This window comes from Bos taurus, chromosome 9 (genome assembly GCF_002263795.3).
Source record: "Bos taurus isolate L1 Dominette 01449 registration number 42190680 breed Hereford chromosome 9, ARS-UCD2.0, whole genome shotgun sequence".
In the NCBI taxonomy this organism is placed as follows: domain Eukaryota; kingdom Metazoa; phylum Chordata; class Mammalia; order Artiodactyla; family Bovidae; genus Bos; species Bos taurus.
The window spans coordinates 58,067,543-58,094,339 of NC_037336.1; positions in this window are offsets into that span (position 1 = coordinate 58,067,543).

A 26,797-nucleotide genomic window follows, 5' to 3' on the forward strand; every position below is an offset into this window, starting at 1 on the left:
CCTAGGTTGGGAAGATCCCCTGGAAAGGGAGAGGAGCCTGGTGGGTTACAGTCCATAGGGGTGCAAAAAGTCAGACACAACTGAACAGCCGCTATATTAGCTTGCCATGCCAATATTCAACCCAACCTCTATCTAGATATAGCCCACAGTTCTATAAGCTCAGGGTGTATGCTGGATAGAAGAACAAAGAAACAAAAGGTGTCTAGTCTTTGCCTAGAACATAATTGAATCCAGAGTCATCTATTTTGGAACGTATACATAGAGTTAGACATAAAGGGTTTTACATGTTTTGGAGTCTCATTAGTATCATATATTTTTTTCATTTCTTTAAATGGAATTTTACTGATTATTTCTCCATTAGTCAAATTCATAGGGAGTTCATTGTCATACTCTTAGGGTTTTTCCCTCTCCTGCAAATTATTCAAGAAATCCACATGATTAAGGCTTTTTTAAAGAAGAGGTGTCTGCCTGATTTCATTGTGAAATTAAGTAGGAGCATTTCTCCTCACCCTAGCTACTGCCATCTCCACCATGGAGCCACACTGCCCTAAAATGCATGGCAGGAGTGACCCCCCCTCCCCCAAGCTGTCCTCTCAGGACCCTTCCTCAACTCTGACATCAGGGTGAGCCTCACAGCCCCTTGCCATTGTGTGTCCTTGCTTGGTGCCCATTGTACTTGGGAAGGATTTTTAGCAAGATGTATCTGCTCTGCCCACCTGTTTTGTAGGGAACTCAATCAACCTTGTCATATCAAATACAGAGAATAGATACTGGTCCATATTACCCCCTCTGCCCTCTGTCTTCCAGTCTTTATTTTCCTATTCAAAGTATAGGCTGATTAATTTGTCTATTGTTTATATAGATATAAAACAAGATACTAAAAAGTCAGTTTTGTTTTTTTTTCCCCAGTCCCCTCCAACTGTATGAATGCTTCTTCCAAAGGACCTCTCAACTGGCTCGGGGTGGGAAAGCCTCAGTATTCCTTACTAGATTGACAATTTCAGCTTCTATAGATTCCTTCTTCCTCTCTCAGTTCTGATTGTTTGCTTAGAGATTATATAGTCTGATTTGGGGGTAAACAACTTGATTGATGTTTGCAAGGAACAAGTCTATATTTTCAATTCTTAATGAACTCTGAAGAGAGTTGCCTAGTACCACTTTCTGCTGTTCTCCACTTGATGACTTTTTTTAAAATAATGTTTGTGATCCTAGTTCTGGGACATCAGAAAACATTCTCCTCCAGATTGGACATTTGTATGAAGTTGGAAACATCCCAAAGGGAACAGGCGGTGAGGTTAGTTGAGGATTCTGGAAATAATCTGCAGGCTGAGAGCTCAGTGAAGTACTATCACACCAGTAAAACATGAAGAAAGTGAGAACAGCATGTTAATGTAGGAAGAGAGGTCATTGCTCCCATTATGGATAAGTAAGGTGCTTTAAGAAGATGAGGAAGAAGGAAAAAAAAGAATCTGATTTCCAGGGCAGAAAACAGGAGTCGTCAAGGTGTCAAGCTGATAACCACTTAGATTCACTTAGATTCCCTTAGGTATCAGCACACATTGTTGGAGGCTGAACACTCTCTCTTACCTGCATGCCCTGTCTTGTGCATGCCTCCCACCCTTTTTTTCTTCCACCTCCCATGGGGCATAAGTTCAAGGGAGAAAACGGCAGTGATCAGCCCTTGGGAACTAGACCAGACCTCCAAAATGACACTTCTTTTCCACCTTCCCTCTGAGCTCATCTGTGATTCTAACCTAGAAGAGAGCTGAGTGGTGATGGTCATGGTAGTGAGAGGTGGATGTGGGGCAAATTTGTGAGATTTGAACTGGTTAGTAAGTGCGAGCACTATCATGAATTCTATTTGGGAAACACTTGATTTGAAGGAACATTTATTTGAAACTTTTAAGAAGAGACTAAGACCGTGGAAACTCAGATTATATCTCTTTGCTTCTACTGGTCCTCATACAGGAGAGTGAGTTGGGTTCAGGTAGCAAACTCCCTAATGTGCAAATATCATGTCTGTGACTATTGTTCACACCTGATGCAAGGCAAATTCCTGGGAGAAAATGTCTCTTCCTTCTCTCCTATATATTCATGGAGGAATCCCTCCCACATTTGGAACCTGGTCCAATACCCTTGAATGGAGGAATTCTGAATATAGGGTATAGTTTTCAGTCTCCACTGGATCAAGCCCAACATAAAGTAGGAAAACTTGCTACCTCTCTTCCTACTCCTAATTTTTTTGTAAAAAACTCTGACCTATTGCACTTTGATCCTAGTCAACTGTTAAGACCCAGTGAAGGTTCTTAAGTTCTGCTTCTTTTCTCTAGAACTGGATTTCTAACTCGACCTCACATTGCAGAAGTGGTGGATCCATCAAGTCCATTGTGAACAAACAGCTGCTGGTCTTTGTGTAGTAGAACATAGACAAGGGGCGGGTCTCTGATTTGAGGTGGAGAAGAAGACTTGAGGAAAATTGGAGGTGATCTTCTGACTGGCAGGAAAAGCCATCAAGCTCATGGAAACAGAAGCCTGTGGAAAGGAAATCCTACCTGAATATGCTACCCCATGCCTTGGTCTGTGAGGCTCAGCAGCAGGTAGAGATGCTGCTTTTTAAAGGACACAAAATGGGTCACACATGAAGCAGGTCAGTATTGATGCTATGAGCAGAGCAGGAAATAGAATCATCCCAGGAGACTGCAGTGTGGGAACTGGAAGGGCTGCCAAAGGCTGTAAGGAAGACTTGCTGAAAAGGCTTGCCCATGTTGTAAATGACAGGGACCTTGCTGATAAAAGATCACAAATACAAATACATAAGGAAAAAAGAGTTTACTAATTTCATATACCCACCCCTGAATGAATGTCATCTTTTATTAAAAACAAAAACATGTTTTATTTGGATTTTTTTTTTTTTTTTAGAGTAACCTCACAAAGGAAAGTTTTAATCATCAGTTCAGTTCAGTTCAGTCACTCAGTCTTGTGTGACTCTTTGCAACCCCATGGACTATAGCACGCAAGGCTTCCCTGTCCATCAATAACTCCTGGAGTTTACCCAAACTCATGTCCATTGAGTCGATTATGCCATCCGACCATCTCATACTCTGTTGTTCCCTTCTCCTCCTACCTTCAATCTTTCCCAGCATCAGGGGCTTTTCCAAGGAGTCAGTTCTTTGCATCAGGTGGCTAAAGTATTGGAGTTTCAGCTTCAGCATCAGTCCATACAATGAATATTCAGGACTGATTTCCTTTAAGATGGACTGATTGGATCTCCTGCAGTCCAAGGGACTTTCAAGAGTCTTCTCCAACACCATAGTTCAAAAGTATCAATTCTTCAGTGCTCAGCTTTTTCATAGTCCAATTCTCACATCCATACATGACCACTGGAAAAACCATAGCTTTGACTAGATGGATCTTTGTTGGCAAAGCAATGTCTCTGCTTTTTAATATGCTGTCTAGATTGGTCATAGCTTTTCTTCCAAGGAGCAAGCATCATTTAATTTTATGGCTGCGGTCACCATTTGCAGTGATTTTGGAGCCCAAGAAAATGAAGTCTGTCACTGTTTCCATTGTTTCCCCATCTATTTGACATGAAGTGATGGGACCGGATGCCATGATCTTAGTATTTTGAATGTTTAACTTTAAGCCAGCTTTTTCACTCTCTTCTTTCACTTTCATCATGAGGCTCTTCAGTTCCTCTTCACCTTCTGCCATAAGGGTGGTGTCATCTGCATATCTGAGGCTATTTTAACCATAGAACTTAGATAAAATAGTTGAAGGCCACTTCAGGTTAGCTGAAAACCAGTAGAGGTCTTGGATATGCCAAAAAGGGCCTTGGGACTGAATATAGAAAGAGCAACCAGAAATAGCTGAGCACTGATCAGTGCAATAGAGGTATCTGAGTTCCTGGAGGCAAAGCAAGGGTAAAGAGAGAATATGAGGGGCCAGGAGGAAATAGATAAAAAAGTACAAGAGGAGCTTTAGCAGAAGAGATACAGAATAAGGGAGCAGGTCAAGGACAGAAGATCGTCCTTGACTCAGCAAGTTTGGAGAAAGTAGAGCTAGAAATGAGCACAAAAGAGCTCTGGGCATTTCACAAGTTTTCCCATGAATATGGAATGACCTAGCCTCCATCTTGGAGGTGGGATTGGAGGGGAAATTCCAAATAATTAAACAGATGGAAATAACTAAGTGATCAGACTGTCATTCCCAGTTTCAGTATTTTTAGGAGTGCTGGGTGACAGGAAGGAATATGTGACCACTTCAAAATAATCAAGTGGACAAGTGAAAAAAAAAAAACTTTAAGCAAACATGAACTGATAAGAATATTTACGTCTACACAACTCTAGACCATAAATCTGCTGATGGAGGGTTTTTAGTCATATTCATTAATTCAGTGACTTTCCCAGTGTTGAGCAACTATTTGTGAAAAGCAGAAAAGAGTAACAGGAGGAGGAAAGAGAAGCAAGGATAGGGTTCATACCAGGCTGTCACTGGTTAGAAGAAGTTGAGTAGCACAGAAAATATATTCAGCTCAGCATCTTTGATGTTAGCCATCTCTCTATTGGGAAACCTGCCCGCCATGTGCTTGCACACACACACATACACTCAAATACACATACAACCGCACAGCCCAGTTTCCTCACCTGCTATAAGCTTATCTTCCTTTGTCCTTTTATTTAAAAGCACAACTCTCCCCAAACTCAAGCTGCCATTTCCTGTTCCACTTCCAGCTTTTCTTTGCCACATGGCCTGTGTGCCATCTGGGCCATGATGTATTTTCTGCATATTTATTTTTTGTCACCACACTTTGGTATCTAAGCTCGAGCATAACAGGAAATTTCGACAGTTTTGTTCACTGACATGTCCCTTAGCAATGAAAGGGTTCTTGGCCCATAGTAGGTACTTTTGAAGAAATGTATGTATGAATGAATGAAAGTGAATATATATGTCCTGGTCATCTGAAAAACAGAAATGAATTTTTTGCCTCCAGACTCAAAGAATCACATTGAAGAAGTTAAAATAGGAAAAAGAAAGTGAAAAAAAAAAAAAGGAAAACCCATTATCAGATATGAATTAAAGCCTGTATGCTTTTATGTATTTGAAACCCCAACCAACACAGAACAGTAGTCAGAAGCTGGACCTAATTTCTAGGAAGGAAATTAGAAGCTTATTTTCTGTCTTTCCATTGCTTTTGAATCTGTGTCCTGATACAAGCCAAATGTTGTCTGTCAGCCTGTTCCAGCATGTGCTCTCATGTGCTGCCACACTTTTCATTGCTGTCCCTCTGAGTTAAACTGCTCTGTTCTGCTGCCTCACTATCTAAGGCTCGAGATAAAAATGCTCAGTTGCTGCTGCCGTGCTGTCTCGCTTTTAAATGCTTCTGAATCATGGGGTTTGCCTCTGACTACATCTTGGTAGCTTCCAAATAAGACTTAGAGAAACCAAGCAACCACTGTGATGATGACTAAACATTTTGCAGAACAGTGAGAGGGAGAGATTGGTATGGCTCTGATGGTTCCATTTTTCCTTCTGAGCAACACCAATCCCCACCACCTAGGGAGGATGGATGACTAGTGAGTGCCATCATGGGCACAGCTCTGACTGGTCAACAGATGCAATTCTATTATTATGTGAATTCCCTAAGAATATGAAATTGGATGAAATTTAAAAAAGAAAACAAATAGATGGAGACTTTCTTCACCAGAGATGCTTGTAGAAGCCAAAAAGTCTTCCTGGTCTTTGTTTACTATCTTTCCATGGAGTAGCAGATGTTGGGAATTCTAGAAAATGAAAAAAAAAAAAAAAAAATGCCAATATCCACTGAAGCCTGAGTGATCTTTAATGCAAAGCTGTAGGATCATTGAAATTCAAAATTTCCAGCAAGTTATGTTGATTAATATTGTTCACATATGCTTTTATTTTTTAAATGTTTAGGGTGTTTTTGATGTAAGTCCAAGAGGCTGTACAAAGGGTGTGGGCATATGTGTGATACTCTTACTCACTGTAAAGGAAAACACCACACCAGGGAAATGCTGGCTGCCATCAGCCTTGTCTCAGGACAGCTTTAGGGCAGCATGAAGTATCATAGTATCATAGTGCCCTCTTTTTTTGATTATGTGTATCTACCATTTATCTGGTGGCTCAGACGGTAAAGCGTCTTGCTTACAATGCGGGAGACCTGAGTTTGATCCCTGGGTCAGGAAGATACTCTGGAGAAGGGAATGGCAACCCACTCTAGTACTCTTGCCTGGAAAATCCCTTGGATGGAGGAGCCTGGTAGGCTACAGTCCTTGGGGTCGCCAAGAGTCGGACATGACCGAGTGACTTCACTTCCACTTCTACCATTTATCTAAAATACCCTTGCAGTGGCATGGTATTTGGAATACTTTTCAAATTTCTTCTGCAAAGTTCAGTAATTCAACTGCATTCAGGATATTTTTCTCAACTTTCTACCATATTTTTGAATTTTTAATTTTATATTGGAGTACAGTTGATAAACAATGTGTTAATTTCAGGTGTGCAGCACAGTGATTCAGTTATACACATACATGCATCTATTCTTTTTTCAAAGTCTTTTCCCATTTAGGTCTTTACATAATACTGAGCAGAGTTAGAGTTCTCGCTGCTAATATGGTAGATCCCCTGATTGGTTATCCATTCTAAACAGCAGTGGTGCACGTCAATCCCAAACTCCCTAATCATCCCTCCACCCCCACTCTTCCTCCCTGGCAACCACAAATTCACTCTCTGAGTCTGTTTTCACTTTACAGATATGTTCATTTATATAATTTTTTAAAAAATATTCCACACATAATCAACATCATTTTTTCCAACATGTCTTCATATAGTTTGTCAAGTTAGATGACAAAAAAAGAGAAAAGTTGTCATAAGGGGTCATCCGTTAATATTTGTTTTGGGTGTATTTATTTATAATATAAAAACTATGTTATCTCACAGCATAAACAGGGTTCTTGGCAGGGATATTTGAATGATGCTCTGAACTTGATGATGTTCAATATATATTATCACTCTTAGAAAGTAAAAGCCCTCCCCACCCCAGATTTAGATTTACAGTTTTAGCATTTACATTCAGAAGAAAATATTAAAAGCCAGAAGTCATTGAGTCTCTGCTCCTCTCTCAATGGGAGCCAGTGTAAACTGAATATTGCAATCAGGTTATGGGAATTTGGTTCCTTTTACTTTCTATTGAGGGAACACATTCTGACAAGCAATCTTAATTTAAAAAGTTAAAATTTGAAAACAACAGTAATACAATTTCACATTGCATTGAAGAATAAACGTCAAAACTTACAGATTAATCTGTACTTAGAAAAAAAAGTGTTTCTCCATGTTTCTTTTTCTGAAAGATCTGCTTGTCATCTTTTGAGTAGTCAGATCCCATGCGGCAGTCCTGCCTTTCCAGCGCCCTCTACTGGGCAGTACAGCTGATGATTATGTGTATGTGGGCGCCTTCACATTTAGGCTGATTTCATTTTCAAAGCACAGAATCAAAGGGCAAGGCTAGAAGGAATTTGAGAATTCCATCCCTGCTTTCTACTGGGGTCCTATTCAAGCCACCTGAGAGACATGAAAATCTCTTCTGTTTTTCAAGAGTGTTAGAAAAGCAAAATGTGTCAAAACTACTTTGGTTGATATTTTTACCCACCTGGCCTCATATCCGTGATGCCTTAGTGGGCGTTTAGGGTGACTTAAATTACTGCACCTGCCACAAGTGCCTTCAGGGTACTGTAATCGATAACACTACCTTTTATCCCTTAAACACAAAAGATGTGCCTTTCACTCCAGCCAATGGAATTAATCAGTGCAACATAAAAATTGCATATGTGTTTATCATTTCCTTTCTAGCCATAGTAATGGGTGCATATGTGTGATGGAAACACCATACTATTTCTATTTTTTTCATAGGAAATATCTAGAGGCACACGCACCCACACATGAAAACCCATGTTGCCTTTTAATGATACTCATTTTGTTACATTTTAATGTGAAGGGCAAAAAAATTCTTTATCCTTAGGCTGGAATTTAGTGTCTGTCAGTATTTGGCATGTGCCTATAACACAATCTTTATTACATTTTGACGTCTGTGATTGACCCCCAAAACAGGAGGTTTAAAACAAAACAAGTCAAATATCGTAGCTAAAGGGAATCTATATGTGCTCCCTGCTCTTCTTTTCTTCCCTTGGTTACTGGTAGAATTTGTTAATTATAGCATGAAAGGAGATGAAATTTGGTAACTTTAAGAGCTGCTTTTGGTTGATTTTCGACTCCTTGAACATTAAGTTTATATGGATATTTATAATATGTCAATGCATAACAAACAGAGTTGACTCATTGGAAAAGACTCTGATGCTGGGAGGGATTGGGGGCAGGAGGAGAAGGGGACGACAGAGGATGAGATGGCTGGATGGCATCACTGACTCGATGGACGTGAGTCTGAGTGAACTCTGGGAGTTGGTGATGGACAGGGAGGCCTGGCATGCTGCGATTCATGGGGTTGCAAAGAGTCGGACACGACTGAGTGACTGATCTGATCTGATATATATATATATATATATATATATATAAACTTGCTGAGGCTCCTAGATAGTCTCCTGGCTGTGCTGTGCTATACTTAGCACAGCGTCACACTCATGTGCGACTCCTTGTGACCCCATGGACTGTAGCCTATCAGGCTCCTCTGCCCTTGGGGATTCTCCAGGCAAGAAGACTGGAGTGGGTTGCCATATCTTCCTCTAGAGGATCTTCCCAACCCAAGGATCCAACCCAGGTATCCCGCATTGCAGGTGGATTCTTTATCGTCTGAGCCCACCAGGGAAGCCCAAGAATAGTAGGTAGCCTATCCCTTCTCCAGGTGATCTTCCCAACCCAGAAATCTAACCCAGTCTCCTGCATTACAGGCAGATTCTTTACCAGCTGAGCTACCAGGAAAGCCCCAGTCTCCTGGCTACTGTCAAAGAATGAAATCACCACCATCCCTTGCAACTTTTCAGCTGGTTCATAACTATAATATCCTAATAGCATAAATTTGCTGATGGATGTTACATCTTTCAGTTTTCTGCAGTTACTCTATCATTTTCTATAGGTCGCAACTAAACAATTGCTACAATGATGAATAAAAAAAGAACCACAACAGTCATGATAAAATACCCATCTACAGTAGTTAAAATAGTTTCAAAGAGGGCAACACAGATTATTCCATATTTCTATAGTCATGTATGTTTCCACATGTAAAAGGTATGTGCATGTTACATATAATATTGCTTTGCATCAGCCTTTGGAATCTTTTTTATTTTTTACAAATAGTCCAGTGCAAAAAGAAAGTAATGCAGAGGAAATGTACAAGAATCTTTCACTTTAAAAAAATCAAACTTTGTTCAAAGCTGGTAGAACACCAACACAAACACACTGATCATATCTTTTCAGAACCTCTTGTAGTGTAAACTTAGAGGGTCACGCATAGAAAGTTGATCTCAACCAAATCTTCAAACGGACAAAACATTCTCTAGGACCCAGTAGGGACTGAGTCAGCTGCCAGATAATACATAAGCAGAAGAGTTGAGCAGGTGATCTTGTTTCTGTAGCCCAAGGTAGCTGAGTCTTAACATCAAATACGATGTCAGAGCTCTAAAAATATGTTAGGTGGAAAAAGAACCTATTCAACTTCAAAAAGTATTCGAGTTTGTAGTATTTTCGACCATCTTGCCATGTTTATACTTTTTGTGATAATGTATTGGAGAGTGAAGACCTAGGAGATAGAAACATTTTTATCCAACTGATGGACCCAGAATTCTAATTATGTACGTTTTTGTTCCATTAGGCTACCAACTGTTGTTTACTAACTGCATGTGGAATTCAAAAACGCTGAAGAAAGCCAGCCATACTATAATGGAAACAGTGTTGGTTTGGGAGTCAAGACTTTGGTAAATTTTGTTTTGTCTTCTATTGCTGTCCCTATATGTTTCAGTAGCCTTGAAGGAAAGCATTTTGTTTTATTTTTAAAAATAAGCCTTTAGGGACTTCCTTGGTGGTCAAGTGGTTAAGACTTCCATGCTTCAAACGCAGGGGTGTGGGTTTGATCCCTGGTCAGGGACTAACATCTCGCATGTTCTAGTGCAAATAATATTAATAATAATTAACCCCCCTAATTACTGACTTCCTCATCTGATAATAAGTATTGGTTGGAGTAGGATGATTAACTCTTTTGCAGCTATAAATGTTCATATGCCAGACTTGCATATCCAAATGCTTTGTTGACATCTTTGCTTAGAAATATGATCTGACCTCAATGGTAACACTTTAATATGTAAAAAGCAAAACAAAACACAACCTTTGATTTGCCTCCACACATCTGCCCACTCACCTAGTCTTCCCAATCTCAGGGCATAGCAATTATTCAGACCAAAGTGATACATGGACTGAGTGGTCTTCTGTTTTCAATACTCTACTATGGTCTATCTCCCGACACGGCAGCTGGAAACAAATCTTTTTAAAGCAATATATAAGACTGCTTTTCTCTTTTATTAAAAGCCCACCCACAGCTGCCCATATGCTTTTAAAATTTTGAAGTGTTTGTTTTATTTATTTTTGACTGCACTGGGATTTCATTGCTGCACATGGGCTTTCTCTAGTTGCCAAGAGCATGGGGCTACTCTAAGCACTGTGCACGCTCTTCATTGCTGTGGCTTCTCATTTGCAGAGCATCTGGCTTCAGCAGTTGCAGCTCACAGGCTCTGGAGTTCAGTGTCGGTAGTCATGATGCACAGGGTTAGCTGCCTTGCAGCATGTGTGATCTTAGTTCCTGGACCAGAGATTGAACCCATGTTCCCTGCATTTGCCCCTGGATTCTTAACTAGTGGACTACCAGGGAAGGTCCTGCGCATATGTTTCATTTGCAGCATTTTTCTTTGTTATTTCTTCTCTGACTTCACCTGCCACTGCTGTCTTCTAAAATCAATTTGCTCTAGCTGGATGGGTCTTTTTGCTCCATTATCTGGCTCCATGTAGAAAAATAACTCCTTAAGAGAATCCTTCACTAGGATTGTTTTGTTATCTTTTAAAAAACCATAATGTGGTTAAAACAAAGCTGATTTTGTAGCACTTAAGCAAATGCTAAAAAGTATAATTTGCCTTCTTGTATTGGTATGGGTATATCTTACCTTAAGCAGAAGTTTGAAATTGCACACCTTTTTATAGTAAAGAAGTTATTTGATGAATGTAGAAGATTCTGCATTGGAACAGAGAATACTTGGGAATAAATTATTTATTTATTCTCCTCTTTGGTTTGCAAAGAAATGATGGTCTAGAATTTTCTTTTTGATGAAAAAGTTTTGAAATCGAGAGGGTACATCTTTTGGCTCACAAAATCCTTCCATGGGCAGAACTTTACTTTCATGTTTTTGTTTTGCACAGTAAGAAACTCAATGCATAAAAAACTTCCTATTTTAGGGCATGTACAACTGTTTCCACTTTCAGGTATGTGTTTTCTCAATATATTCATTTAACTAAGGCTCTCACTTCCAGTTTCTGCTCAGCTGTCATCTCTGTAATATATTCTTCCCTGACCTTTATACCAAATAACTCTCCACTCCTCTTCTAAGCTGTTTTATGTCTTTATTCTTTATAGAACCTATTATTATCAGATATACAATATGTTTATTTGATTATTTGTATATTATCCATTAATTTCCTGAGAGCACGGTTGTAGTTTGTCTGTCTGTTTGCTTTTAATCGTTGGTACACTCGGTACCTAGAAGAGTTCCTGGTGTGTAATAAATGCCTATTAATATCTGTTCATTGACAGGATATTTAAGTTTGATTAAAAGACATGATTTTCAGATTAAAAAAGAAAAATGGAAGGAATAAGTTCAAATACACAGGAGTCAATTGTATATAAACTAGAATAAACTTGTAACATTTCACTCCTATAGTCAACACATTTATGTTAATGCCTATTGTGACCAAGTGCCATTCCAAACACTGGAGTTCCAGATATGGAGAGGCTCAGATGAAGGGTAGAATACAACACACACAGATTTAAAACTAGAAGTGAGAACAGTCGTATGGCATCACAAACAGAAGGTCAATTACTCTGTCCAAAGCAGTTAAGGGAGATTTCACAGAAAAGAGTGCACTTAAGCCAGGCCATTTGTGAGATGTGGTGGTGATGGTAGTGGTGCTGGTGGTGATACTGAGGGGGTTATTGCTGTTGTTCAGTCGCTAAGTTGAGTCTGCCTCTTTGTGACCCCATGGATTACAACATGCCAACCTTCCCTATTCTTCACCATCTCCTTAATTTTGCTCAAACTCATGTCCATTGAGTCAGTGATGCCATCCAACCACCTCTTCCTCTGTTGCCTTCAGCATTCAATCCTTCCCAACACAACAGGGAGGGTGGTGGTGACTATTAGTGGGTAGGCGACATATAGGGAGGTGAATATTTCAAATTGTGGAAATAATATGAGAAAACACAGGGTAGAATCACGCATTTAGAAGATGTAGCATTTGCCAGCAAGATTCTATAAATCCATATATCCCTGGCTCCCTGCTTCTGCTTAGCTGACAACCCACTGAAGAATGCTATGAATCTATGAATGCTAAGAATGCTGGAATCTCTGCTACCCAAGAAACAAATCATGGGCATCCTCAACCTTTGGGGACGTCCCAAGCTCCCTTTATTTATATATCCGCAGGCTAGTAAGACAGAAGGCCAATGAAGTAGCAGCTAGATTCTGCCTCTGTCTTCAATTTAGCCTCTGAATTGTGTATCCAGCTGGGTCTCGCTGTTAGATGATTCTATATGACTGAATTGCAGCGCCCTTTCCCAGCAGGAGACAGCTAGGAATGGAGTCTGGACTCAACATGGAAGAGCTGACATATATATTTTAGTGTTTCTTTTTCTTACTTTTGTAATCCCAGATATTTTTCCACATTAATATTTTATCACCTTTTTTTTTTTTAATGTTGCAACTCTATGAGGCAGAAATGCAAAGAGAGCTGGTACCTTTTGAGGGACTGACCATTACCCATTGTAAGGTTAAGGTTTTTTAAACATCTCCTCATTTATATTTAATGTAGCATTAGCCATCACAACTGCTCTGTCTACCCTGGTAAAACTGAGTTTAACATGTTTGATAAACTAGGAAATTGTGTTGTTTCTGGGTTCTAATCTCAGCTCTAAAATGAATAATTATGTGTCATAAAACAATGCACCTGAACATTCTATTAGTGTCCACATGTATCCAACAAGAAGCTTGAATCACAGTGATTACTGAGATTCAGCATTCCCTAATTCCAGAAATTAAAAAACAAAAAGGTAGAAAATGAAATTGGAAACCTTTTACAATCAGCATCAGGCATTACTTGAAAGGCACTGAGAATATTTTTGGTTTGTTCTTTTATTTTAAATATTGACTTTTCAGATGTATGAATCCTTTTTAGGCCTTCTCCATCTATGCATCTGCTACTCAGAACCATTCAGTCATGGTTAGAATACTGAATTTAAAGAATTCATTATTTTAAATATTGTGTTAATGGCATCTTGTGTGTGTATGTATGTGTGTTGTATTTAGATTCATAAATTTCTCAGGCAGGGGTTAAGAAATGGCAACCCACTCCAATACTCTTGCCTGGAAAATCCCGTGGACAGAGGAGCCTGGTGGGCTGCCATCTCTGGGGTCGCACAGAGTCGGACACGACTGATGCAACTTAGCAGCAGCAGCAGCAGCAGCAAGGACTGCTTATTACACAACCTAGACAGCATATTAAAAGCAGAAGCATTACTTAACCAACAAAGGTATGTCTAGTCAAAGCTTTGGTTTTTCCGGTAGTCATGTATAGATGTGAGAGTTGGACTATAAAGAAATCTGAGCACTGAAGAACTGATGCTTTTGAACTGTGGTGTTGGGGAAGACTTTTGAGAGTCCCTTGGACTGCAAGGAGATCCAACCAGTCCATCCTAAAGGAAATCAGTCCTGAATATTCATTGGAAGGACTGATGCTAAAGCTGAAACTCAAATCCTTTGGCCATCTGATGCAAAGAACTGACTCATTGGAAAAGACCCTAATTCTGGGAAAGATTGAAGGCGGGAGGAGAAGGGATGACAAGGGTGAGATGGTTGGATGGCATCACAGACTCAACGGAAATGAGTTTGAGTAAACTCCCAGAGGTGGTGATGGACAGGAAGCCTGGCATGCTGTAGTCCATGTGGTCTCAAAGAGTCAGACAAGACTAAGCGACTGAACTGAACTGAACTGAACTGAAGGACTACTTTGCAATAAATCATGATAACTGTTATGAGGATGAGCATGACATAAGTGGAAGGCTGGTGGTCATTTCACGTTACTGCTCCATATAGTTGTTCTTATAGATATTAGATCTTAGAGGGCTTCCCTTGTGGCTCAGCTGGAAAAGAATCTGTCTGCAATGGGGGAGACCTGGGTTCGATCCCTGGGTTGGGAAGATCCCCTGTAGAAGGGAAAGGCTACCCATTCCAGTATTCTGGCCTAGAGAATTCTGTGGACTGTATAGTCCATGGGGTTGCAAAGAGTCGGACATGACTGAGCAACTTTCACTTCTTCACTTCATAAATCTTAGAAAGTATTAAAAAAAAAAGTCCCAGAGCATGACACACCATTTTCTTTTCTGAGCCTGAAATGATAGACAATACTAAATAAAACCTCTCACTTTTATTTTCTTAATAAATTCTTGTGACTCTGAATCCCATTTGATCCCAGGAAGTCTGACTGACTCAGATTACAAGAGAAAAAAATATTCATTTCCTCACCACACACACCTCCACTGCTCCCACTTTTATGGTGTCATATTTATCTACATTAAGGGATAAAATAATTTAGGAAATATTTCTATATTTGCCTACTAAAATACAAGTTTGTTGAAAAAGCGAGCTGTTAAAAAGAACAGAATTGAGGTAAAAGAATATATTTGGAAACATGGTAAACATTAATAATTTTAAATGAAAGATAAGGCATATGTTATGTATATAACTTTGAAACATACATTTACTTATCCTTTGTTGCTACCATCACCCTGCCTATGGAAGTGGTACTGAATTTACATTTTAGGATACAAGAATCAATTCCTTTAAATTAAAACCAGTAATCAATAAAGACTTTTCAAAATCTGATGCCATTGTTAAGCTCATGTAATTTCAAAGAAGAATCTTTATACATTAAGAAATTGATTCATTTTCGTATGATCAGATATTTTCATTGCTACTAGATTAAAACCTAGTGCATGTAATTTTAGTACACTTGTATCATTTTCTTTAAAAACAAAATGTACAACCTAATCCCATGTCTGATAAATTAGTTTTCTTGGTTTCTATTCAGTATGTTTTAAATGAAAAAAAAAAAAATAATGTTCTGACAAGTATTTAAAGGACAAGTGCAGTTGCGATGAGCCAGATAGTATAGCTATATGTGAAGGGATTAAGCAGCTTAAAATACATTGTCACAGATTCTGGAATCTCCCCTTTTTCTTGACAAGGTCAAGTTTTCCTCTTTGCGACCATGGGGACTATTTTCAAACCATTTTGCAGACCCAGTCTTGTAAACTTCAATTAGTATATACTCTAGAGATTTGGAGGACGTCACTTTTGTAATGACGTTTATGTTGAAACCATGAATAAAATGCTTATAAATCCTGCAAAACAGAGCTCATTCACTTGCAGCTGTTGATGACAAAAATACCTCTAAGAGCAGCTTCTGTCTATTTCTGCTTAGTTGACAATAAGCAGAAACCAGTCCAGGCACAATTAGAATGACAGAAAAAGATATGCTGTTCATCTTAAGTCCCTCTCCCATTCCCACACTGTCTTGATGGCTGTGCTGTCATCTCCTGCTTTGAGAATCCGGTGCACCCCACCCCACCCCCACCCCCTGGTTTCTATTCCTAGTTCACAAGGTTCTAATGCCTAACAAGACACTTTTGAATCGATTGACTTATTGCCCTTCATATGAAAGGATTTCAAGTATGCTCCAAAAGCGTTCAGTCTTTTATACTTAACTGTGAAATAAATGTTATAAATTCTCTGGTTCAAAGAATTGTTAAAATATCTGAAATAAAAAATATACTCTGTTCTTCTATAATAATTATTTGCGAACAGAAGTGGTCCCAATGCAACTGATATGTTAGGGAACAATTTAAGCATAACACACATTTCACATTTGCTTATATGCAAATTCCTCTTCTAGAAACACCATATGTCCTCCAAAAACATCACCCACCTGAATCCAGCTGCACAGGAATATGCAGTTCAGACACACTTACTTCTAGCTACCTCAGCTCACTGTCTGTCATAAGAGCTACACCCATGCACATTTGGTGTTACAAATTCCATCCCATTTCTGAGAACCCTACTATCACACCCTACTTCTGTCATTCAAAATATTTTGCAGACTTACTATCCTTCCATCACTCAGCTCCACAAGCGAACTCTTGGTCTCTTTCAAAGTGAAGTGCCATATTTATTGTAGTATTTGTGTATTTATAAAGCAGTTAATTGTGTAAAATTGTGCTGCTATTTTTATGAAGTTACTATTTTTTTCTGATGTGTCATTGATGAAGTTTTTGAATGTTGAGCATCTGTGGTTTTTGTTGCATAATTTTGGACATTGTGAAGATTTTTAGGAGCATATATTTAGCATGATAGCAGAAATGACTGTATGAAAGTCCCTCCATTCCTAAGAATATCTCTCACATTTCCTGGGAGGATGTCTATCAGTGCCTTCTCTGGACCTATTTTCTTCTCGTGCTTGACTTTTGTTCCTGTCAACTCCCATTTACTATAAAGACTACACAAAGACTAGGTTTGTTTTTTTTTTCCTTTTAAACTTGTGAATAGATGGGAATTGTCATGGATGCTATGAACACATGTATACCTGTGGCGGATTCATTTTGATATTTGGCAAAACTAATACAATTTGTAAAGTTTAAAAATAAAATAAAATAAAAAAAGAATTTGTTTTTTTTATTGGGTAGGTAAGAGGCTCTCTTAAGATTTTTAAGTTGGAGAATGGAAATGGAAGACAAGCCACTGCAGGTGAGGGTTCTATGTAAAACTGTTAGGAGATTCTATGGATGGACAGCCTGTGACTTCCTAGAGGATAGATAATGCCTTATCACCTCTATTAGGACGTCATCTGGGCATCCTGCCTTACCTGAAATGGCTCAACATGTTTACTGAATAAACTGAATACCAACAGGACAAATGTGGACTAGTTCTATATGGTCACCCAGAGACAATGAAAAAGTCTTAATAATAATGCAGATAATCAATTTCTCTAATTAGGCAAGGAGGCATTCCAGTGCATTTTAGGGAAGCATAAAACTCTGACAATGGAAATTGAAATTAAATTGATTTTTTAATTTAAATATATTTATTTTAATTGGAGGCTAATTACTTTACAATATTGTATTGGTTTTGCCATACATCAACATGAATCCACCACGGGTGTACACGTGTTCCCCATTCTAAACACCCCCTCCCACCTCCCTCCCCATACCATCCCTCTGGTTCATCCCACTGCACCAGCCCCAAGCATCCTGTATCCTGTATCGAACCTGTACTGGTGATTCATTTCTTATATGATATAAAAATGATTTTTAATTTATCCCAACTTTGAAAGTGAAGTCACTTAGTCTTATCCGACTCTTTGCAATCCGGTGGACTGTAGCCTGCAAGGCTCCTCTGTCCATGGGATTTTCCAGGCAAGAACACTAGAGTGGGTTGCCATTTCCTTCTCCAGGGGATCTTCCCAACCCAGGGATCAAACCCAGGTCTCCTGCATTACAGGCAGACTCTTTACCATCTGAGCCAACAGGGAAGCCCTAAATATGATGCCCTTTGAGCTCCTGTTTTAATAATGCTGGGCATAGTGACTTTCCCATTAGGACATCATTGACAATCATTCAGAAAATCAGTTAATCAGACCATTCCAGTTTCTCACAAGCATTCTGTCTGTCTGTTGTGTAGAGTTCAATGTCTTCACACACTTCGACTATTTTTATTTTTTTTAATATTTGGGAATGTTTATTATTCTGGGTGTTCATTGGAAGGACTGATGCTGAAGCTGAAACTCCAATACTTTGGCCACCTCATGGGAAGAGTTGACTCATTGGAAAAGACTCTGATGCTGGGAGGGATTGGGGGCAGGAGGAGAAGGGGACGACAGAGGATGAGATGGCTGGATGGCATCACCAACTCGATGGACATGAGTTTGAGTGAACTCCAGGAGTTGGTGATGGACAGGGAAGCCTGGCATGCTGTGATTCATGGAGTTGCAAAGAGTCGGACACGACTGAGCTACTGAACTGAACTGAACTATTATTATGGAATTCTCTAGAGACAGAAATATAGGAAATCCAATCCTATGCAATATTTATATGGTAAAAGCTAAAAGGGAGAATGAAAATCAAAAGTATAATCATAGAGACTATGGAATCATTGTATGCTGACTCTAAGTGTGGTGTCTGCTGGGTGACTCTGACTTCATTTCAATTAAGTGCTTATTATAACTCCCCAGGTGGGTAGCCCATCTGCTCCTCATGGAAGGCAATGTCACCCAACATCTTGGCTCCCTTCCCTGCCAATTAGTCCCCTATATGCATTTTATATGAGTGTTACAGAGCTTGGGTAGGTGTGAAGATTTGGACTTACTATAGTTTTGTTGAAATCCAGTTTAAGCATACACTGATAAAGGAATGGAAATTGTAAACATTAGTATGGGAACTCAGGGATTTGTATAAATGCTGTACATTTTTATTTCCTAAGTGATTATATAAACTTAAAATTGTATTCTTTTTTGGCTTAAAATGAATGCATGTGTGCGTGCTCGGTTGTGTCTGACTCTGTGACTTCATGGACTGTAGTGCCCCATGCTCCTCTGTCCATGGACAGAGGCAAGAATACCAGAGTGGGTTGCCATTTCCTTCTCCAGGGGATTTTCCTGACCCAGGGATCGAACCTGTCTTTTCTGTGTCTTTTTCATTGCAGATGCATTCTTTACACTGAACCCATTGGGGAAGCCCTAAAATAAGTGAGTCACCTAATAATAGATTCATTTTTTAGTTATGTTATCTTTTTCTGTCTTACTTCTCACTGAAATTCAAGACAGTTTTTGAAACAGAGTTTGGTGGTGGTTTAGTTGCTCAGTTGCATCCAACTCTTGTGACCTCATGAACTATAGCCCTGCAAACTCCTCTGTCCATGATATTTTCCAGGAAAAAATACTGAAGTGGGTTGCCATTTCCTTCTCCAGTGGATCTTCCTGACCCAGGAATGAACCTGCATCTCCTGCATTGCTCGCAGATTCTTTACCTACAGAGCCACCAGGGACATATAATTAAACATGGTCTTCTTGTGCACTTTGATCCTTGTGTATATTCTTGTCAGTTGTTCAAAGTGGTTGAATTTGACTCTAAATAGTTTCACTGTCTTAATACATTATTCTGTGTGGCAAAAATAAAACTGGACTAGAATTATCTAGGCCAAATGATACAGTGGATTTCTAGGAAGCCTAAGGCAGATTGGCTATTTTGCATTGAGAAGAAGCCATTGGAGAGTGATAGTTTAAGAAAAATTTTGTTGTGAAATATTTGATTGGGGAAACATTTTTGAAATGTTCAGTTTAACACATTAAGGTACTATTATGCGCCCTCCAAATAGATTTCCTGGAGATCGTCTGCCACCTTCAACACATTTACTGAATTTCAACTTGAAAGTTTATTGTTGTCAGGGGATAGATGTAACCTGAATTAAAGGTGTAATGTTAGTAAATAATTTTCTAACAACTTACAAAAATTAGAACTGAAATTTTAAGCTTTGTTACTATTGGAGGTAGTATTAAAGTAAAAGTGAAAGTCTCTCAGTTGTGTCCAATTCTTTTTGACCCCATGGACTATACAGTCCATGGAATTCTCCAGGCCAGAATACTGGAGTGGGTAGCTTTTCCCTTCTTCAGGGGATCTTAACAACCCAGGGATCGAACCCAGGTCTCCCACAGGGCAGGAGGATTCTTTACCAGCTGAGCCACAAGGGGAGCCACAAGGGAAGCCCAAGAATACTGGAGTGGGTAGCCTATCCCTTCTCCAGGGGATCTTCCCAACCAGGAATCGAACCAGGGTCTCCTGCATTGCAGGTGGATTCTTTACCAACTGAGCTATTAGGGAAGCATTAGAATGAAAGCTCATCAGAATTTCCTATAAGTAATCATTTCTACTTAAATTTTTTAGAAGAGTTGCTTTAGTTTCCTTCTTTAAGTAGAGATTGAGCTGTTGTTCCAGAGACCCCAAAATATCACTGATTTGAGAAAAATAATAGAATGTTCTATCTCTTGCCAGTGACATCAGGAGGTAGGCAAGGGTTCCAGGTGAGGTAGGCAATTCTGATCCTTGAGGTCATACATTTCAGTTCAGTTCAGTTCAGTCGCTCAGTCGTGTCCAACTCTTAGCGACCCCACGAATTGCAGCACGCCAGGCCTCTGTCCATCACCAACTCCCGGAGTTCACTCAAACTCATGTCCATTGAGTGGGTGATGCCATCCAGCCATCTCATCCTCTGTCATCCCCTTTTCCTCCTGCCTCCAAACCCTCCCAGCATTAGAGAATTTTCCAATGAGTCAACTCTTCATATGAGGTGGCCAAAGTCCTGGAGTTTCAGCTTTAGCATCATTCCTTCCAAAGAACACCTGGGGCTGATGTCCTTTAGAATGGACTGGTTGGATATCCTTCCAGTCCAAGGGACTCTCAAGAGTCTTCTCCAACAAAACAGTTCAAAAGCATCAATTCTTCGGTGCTCAGCTTTCTTCACAGTCCAACTCTCACATCCATACATGACCACTGGAAAAATAATAGCCTTGACTAGACAGACCTTTGTTGGCAAAGTAATGTCTCTGCTTTTCAATATGCTATCTAGGTTGGTCATAACTTTCCTTTCAAGGAGTAAGCGTCTTTTAATTTCATGGCTGCAGTCACCATCTGCAGTGATTTTGGAGCCCCCCAAATAAAGTCTGACACTGTTTCCACTGTTTCCCCATCTATTTCCCATGAAGTCATGGGAACGGGTGTCATGATCTTCATTTTCTAAATGTTGAGCTTTAAGCCAACTTTTTCACTCTCCTCTTTCAGTTTCATTAAGAGGCTCTTTGGTTGCTCTTCACTTTCTGCCATAAGGGTGGTGTCATCTGCATATCTGAGATTATTGATATTTCTCCTGGCAATCTTAATTCCAGCTTGTGCTTCTTCCAGTCCAGCGTTTCTCATGATGTACACTGCATAGAAGTTAAATAAGCAGGGTGACAGTATACAGCCTTGACGTACTCCTTTTCCTGTTTGGAACCAGTCTGTTGGTCCATGTCCAGTTCTAACTGTTGCTTCTTGACCTGCATATAGTTTTCTCAGGAGGTAGGTCAGGTGGTCTGGTATTCCCATCTCTTTCAAAATTTTCCACAGTTTATTGTGATCCACACAAAGGCTTTGGCATAGTCAATAAAGCAGAAATCAATGTTTTACTGGAACTCTTTTGCTTTTTCCATGATCCAGTGGATGTTGGCAATTTGATCTGTGGTTCCTCTGCCTTTCCTAAAACCAGGTTGAACATCTGGAAGCTCACAGTTCACATATTGCTGAAGCCTGGCTTGGAGAATTTTGAGCATTACTTTATTAGCATGTGAGATGAGTGCAATGTGTGGTAGTTTGAGCATTCTTTGGCATTGCCTTTCTTTGGAATTGGAATGAAAACTGACCTTTTCCAGTCCTGTGGCCACTGCTGAGTTTTCCAAATTTGCTGGCATATTGAGTGCAGCACTTTCACAGCATCATCTCCCAGGATTTGAAACAGCTCAACTAGAATTCCATAACCTCCCCTAGCTTTGTTCATAGTGATGCTTTCTAAGACCCACTTGACTTCTCATTCCAGGATGTCTGGCCCTAGGTCAGTGATCACACCATTGTGATTATCTTTGTCGTGAAACTCTTTTTTGTACAGTTCTTCTGTGTATTCTTGCCACCTCTTCTTAATATCTTCTGCTTCTGTTAGGTCCATACATTTCTGTCCTTTACTGAACCCATCTTTGCATGAAATGTTCCCTTGGTATCTCTGATTTTCTTGAAGAGATCTCTAGTCTTTCCCATTCTCTTGTTTTCCTCTATGTCTTTGCATTGATCACTGAGGAAGGCTTTCTTATCTCTTCTTGCTATTCTTTGGAACTCTGCATTCCGATGCTTATATCTTTCCTTTTCTCCTTTGCTTTTCGCTTCTCTTCTTTCACAGCTATTTGTAAGGCCTCCCCAGACAACAATTTTGCTTTTTTGCATTTCTTTTCTATGGGGATGGTCTTGATCCCTGTCTCCTGTACAATGTCACGAACCTCATTCCATAGTTCATCAGGCACTGTATCTATCAGATCTAGGCCCTTAAATCTATTTCTCACTTCCACTGTATAATCATAAGGGATTTGATTTAGGTCATACCTGAATGGTCTAGTGGTTTTCCCTACTTTCTTCAATTTCAGTCTGAATTTTGCAAAGGAGTTCATGGTCTGAGCCACAGTCAGTTCCCGGTCTTGTTTTTGTTGACTGTATAGAGCTCCTCCATCTTCGGCTGCAAAGAATGTACTCAATCTTATTTTGGTTTTGACCGTCTGGTGATGTCTATGTAGAGTCTTCTCTTGTGTTGTTGGAAGAGGGTGTTTGCTATGACCAATGCATTTTCTTGGCAAAACTCTATTAGCCTTTGCCCTGCTTCATTCTGTATTCCAAGGCCAAATTTGCGTGTTAACTCCAGATGTTTTTTGACTTCCTACTTTTGCATTCCAGTCCCCTATAATGAAAAGGACATCTTTTTTGGGTGTTAGTTCTAAAATGTCTTGTAGGTCTTCACAGAACTGTTCAACTTCAGCTTTCTTAGTGTTACTGGTTGGGGCATAGACTTGGATTACTGTGATATTGAATGGTTTTCCTTGGAAACGAACAGAGATCATTCTGTCGTTTTTGAGATTGCATCCGAGTACTGCATTTCAGACTCTTTTGTTGACCATGATGGCTATTCCATTTCTTCTAAGGGATTCCTGCCCACAGTAGTAGATATAATGGTCATCTGAGTTAAATTCACCCATTCCAGTCCAATTTGCCTTGATTCATGGACCTAACATTCGAGGTCCCTATGCAATATTGCTCTTGACAGCATCGGACCTTGCTTCTATCATCAATCATATCCACAAATGGGTATTGTTTTTGCTTTGGCTCCATCCCTTCATTCTTTCTGGAGCTATTTCTCCACTGATCTCAAGTAGCATATTGGGAACCTACTGACCTGGGGAGTGCCTCTTTCAGTATCTTATCATTTTGCCTTTTCATACTGTTTGTGAGGTTCTCAAGGCAAGAACACTGAAGTGGTTTGCCATTCCCTTCTCCAGTGGACCACATTCTGTCAGATCTCTCCACCATGACCCGCCCATCTTGGGTGGCCCCACAGAGCATGGCTTAGTTTCATTGAGTTAGACAAGGCTGTGTTCCTAGTGTGATTAGACTGACTAGTTTTCTGTGTGTATGGTTTCAGCGTGTCTGCCCTCTGATGCCCTCTTGCAACACCTACCGTCTTACTTGGGTTTCTCTTACCTTGGACGTGGGGTATATCTTCACGGCTGCTCCAGCAAAGAGCAGCCACGGCTCCTTACCTTGGACAAGGGGTATCTCCTCACCACCGCCCCTCCTGACCTTGAACGTGCAGTAGCTCCTCTAGGCCCTCCTGCTCCCGTGCAGCCACCGCTTCTTGGACATGTGGTTGCTCCTCTCAGCTGCTGCCCCTGACCTCGGATGTGGGGTAGCTCCTTTCAGCCACCACCCCTGAACTCTGACGTGGGATGGCTGCTCCTGTGCTGTTGCAGCCTGGTACTCTCGGTTGCCGCCCCGCACCTTGGACATGGGGTAGCTCCTCCCGGCCGCTGCCCTTGTCAGGCATGGGGTCCTCCTGGCTTCTGCCCCTGACCTAGGACATGGGGTACCTCCTCTGCAGCCACCAGCCGCAAGGTCATACGGGAACCAGATTAATTGCTCTCCACCATTCCAGAGGAAATTTTCCTTCTGCATGGGAAAAGCTGGCCACCAGAACCAAATCCCTGTGTGTCTGTCATTAAAGAGAAATTAGGAGATGGACCACAATTTCCTTTTCTAAAGATGTGATCCAGTGAGGATCACTTGCACATGAGGCTAAGAAATACAACACCCTTTTGTGCAAAGAAAGGGAGGTGTATGCAGGAGCATTTTTTTTTTTTAATTTATTGGAGTGTAATTAATTTACAATGCTGTGGCAGTTTCTGCTGTACTGTGAAGTGAATAAATTATACAAATATATCGACATTTTTTAAAGTTCTTTTTCCATATAGGATGCACAGAATATTGAGAAGAGTTCCATGTGCTATACAGTACATCCTTGTTAGTTATCTATTTTATAATATATAAAAGGCAGAGGAACAAGAGATCAAATTGCCAACATCCGCTGGATCACGGAAAAAGCAAGAAAATTCCAGAAAAACATCTATTTCTGCTTTATTGACTATGCCAAAGCCTTTGACTGTGTGGATCACAATAAACTGTGGAAAATTCTGAAAGAGATGGGAATACCAGACCACCTGACCTACCTCCTGAGAAACCTATATGCAGGTCAGGAAGCAATAGTTAGAACTGGACATGGAACAACAGACTGGTTCCAAATAGGAAAAGGAGTATGTCAAGGCTGTATATTGTCACCCTACTTATTTAACTTATATGCAGAGTACATCATGAGAAATGCTGGGCTGGAGGAAGCACAAGCTGGAATCAAGATTGCTGGGAAGAAATATCAATAACCTCAGACATGCAGATGACAACACCCTTATGGCAGAAAGTGAAGAAGAACTAAAGAGCCTCTTGATGAAAGTGAAAGAGGAGAGAGAAAAAGTTGGCTTAAAGCTCAACATTCAGAAAACTAAGATCATGGCATCTGGTCCCATCACTTCATGGGAAATAGATGGGGAAACAGTGGAGAGTGGCTGACTTTATTTTTCTGGGCTCCAAAATCACTGCAGATGGTGATTGCAGCCATGAAATTAAAAGACGCTTACTCCTTGAAAGGAAAGTTATGACCAACCTAGACAGCATATTAAAAAGCGGAGACATTACTTTGCCAACAAAGGTGTGTCTAGTCAAGGCTATTATTTTTCCAGTGGTCATGTATGGATGTGAGAGTTGGACTGTGAAGAAAGCTGAGTGCCGAAGAATTGATGTTTTTGAACTGATGTTTTTGAACTTCAAACTAATGTTTGAAGACTCTTGAGAGTCCCTTGGACTGCAAGGAGATCCAACCAGTCCATCCTAAAGGAGATCAGTCCTGGGTGTTCATTTGAAGGACTGATGTTGAAGCTGACACTTTAATACATTGGCCACCTGATGCGAAGAGCTGACTCAATGGAAAAGACCCTGATGCTGTGAAAGATTGAGGGCAGGAGGAGAAGGGGAAGACAGAGGATGAGATGGTTGGATGGCATCACCGACTCAATGGACATGGGTTTGGGTGGACTCCGGGAGTTGGTGATGGACAGGGAGGCCTGGCGTGCTGCAATTCATGGGGTCGCAAAGAGTCGGACACGACTGAGTGACTGAATTGAACTGAACTGATGTCAATCCCAATCTTTTCATACCTACTGTTTATCTGTTTGTTCAACTTTCATTTTTTTAAGTAATTTCATAATAAAATATGTTCTACTTATATAACAAAAAAGCTTTAAAAATAAATCATAGTAAGTTTGCTTATATTGGATTGGCCAAAAAGTTTCTTCAAACTTTTCGGTTAGATCTTATTGAAGAATCCAACGAACTTTTTCATCAACCCAATATTTTAAAAAAATCCATTAGTGTCCTTTGTTTCATTACCCCAATATCACTTACAATGCCCTGTGGGCTCTGGCCTTGCCTCCAACTCCAACAACACTCTATCCATTCTCTTCCTGGCTTCCTATTTTCTAACTTCCCAGTTCCTTTCTGTGGACAATCCAACCTCCTATTTCTGTTTCTTTGCTCTTGTTATTCCTCCTTTAAAAAATGTTCTTCCCATGATTCTATGTATAATTGACAACTTCTTATCCTCAAGAGTGCAGCTTAAATCCCACTTCTTCAGAGATTGTTACCACTCTGGTTCTCCAGATTGCTTCACCATTCTAAAAATTTCCTTGATATCAATTTATCATTTTATTTATTTACTTTTTATGTATTTAAAATTTTATTTTGCTTCTATTATGTAAATCTATTAAGGCCCAAATCTTATCTGTTTTGTTTTTGATATTTAAAAAACCTCCTAGATGAAAACACACAGTGCGAAAGTTTTTATGAGCAGTGAACATACTTTGAATGACACTATAATGATGCATATATGTTGCACTTTTGTCCAAACCCATAGGATGTACAATACTACTCACTTTATTAAAGTGAACCCTAAGAGGAACTGGGGACCTTGTTGATTATGATGCATGAATACAGTTCATCCTTGATTTAAGAAGAATAAAAGATTCCACTCTATTGATAATAGCTATGCATGTAAGGGAAGGGAGTATATGGAAAATTTCTGTACCTTCTTGTCAATTTTGTTATAAATATAAAACTGCTTTAAAAATTCTAAAAAAAATTAACACTTATGGTAGATATTTTTGACAAAACTTTTATTTCACTTTTACATTGTCGTTCAGTTGCTATTGTGTCTGACTCTTTGCAACCCCATGGACTGTG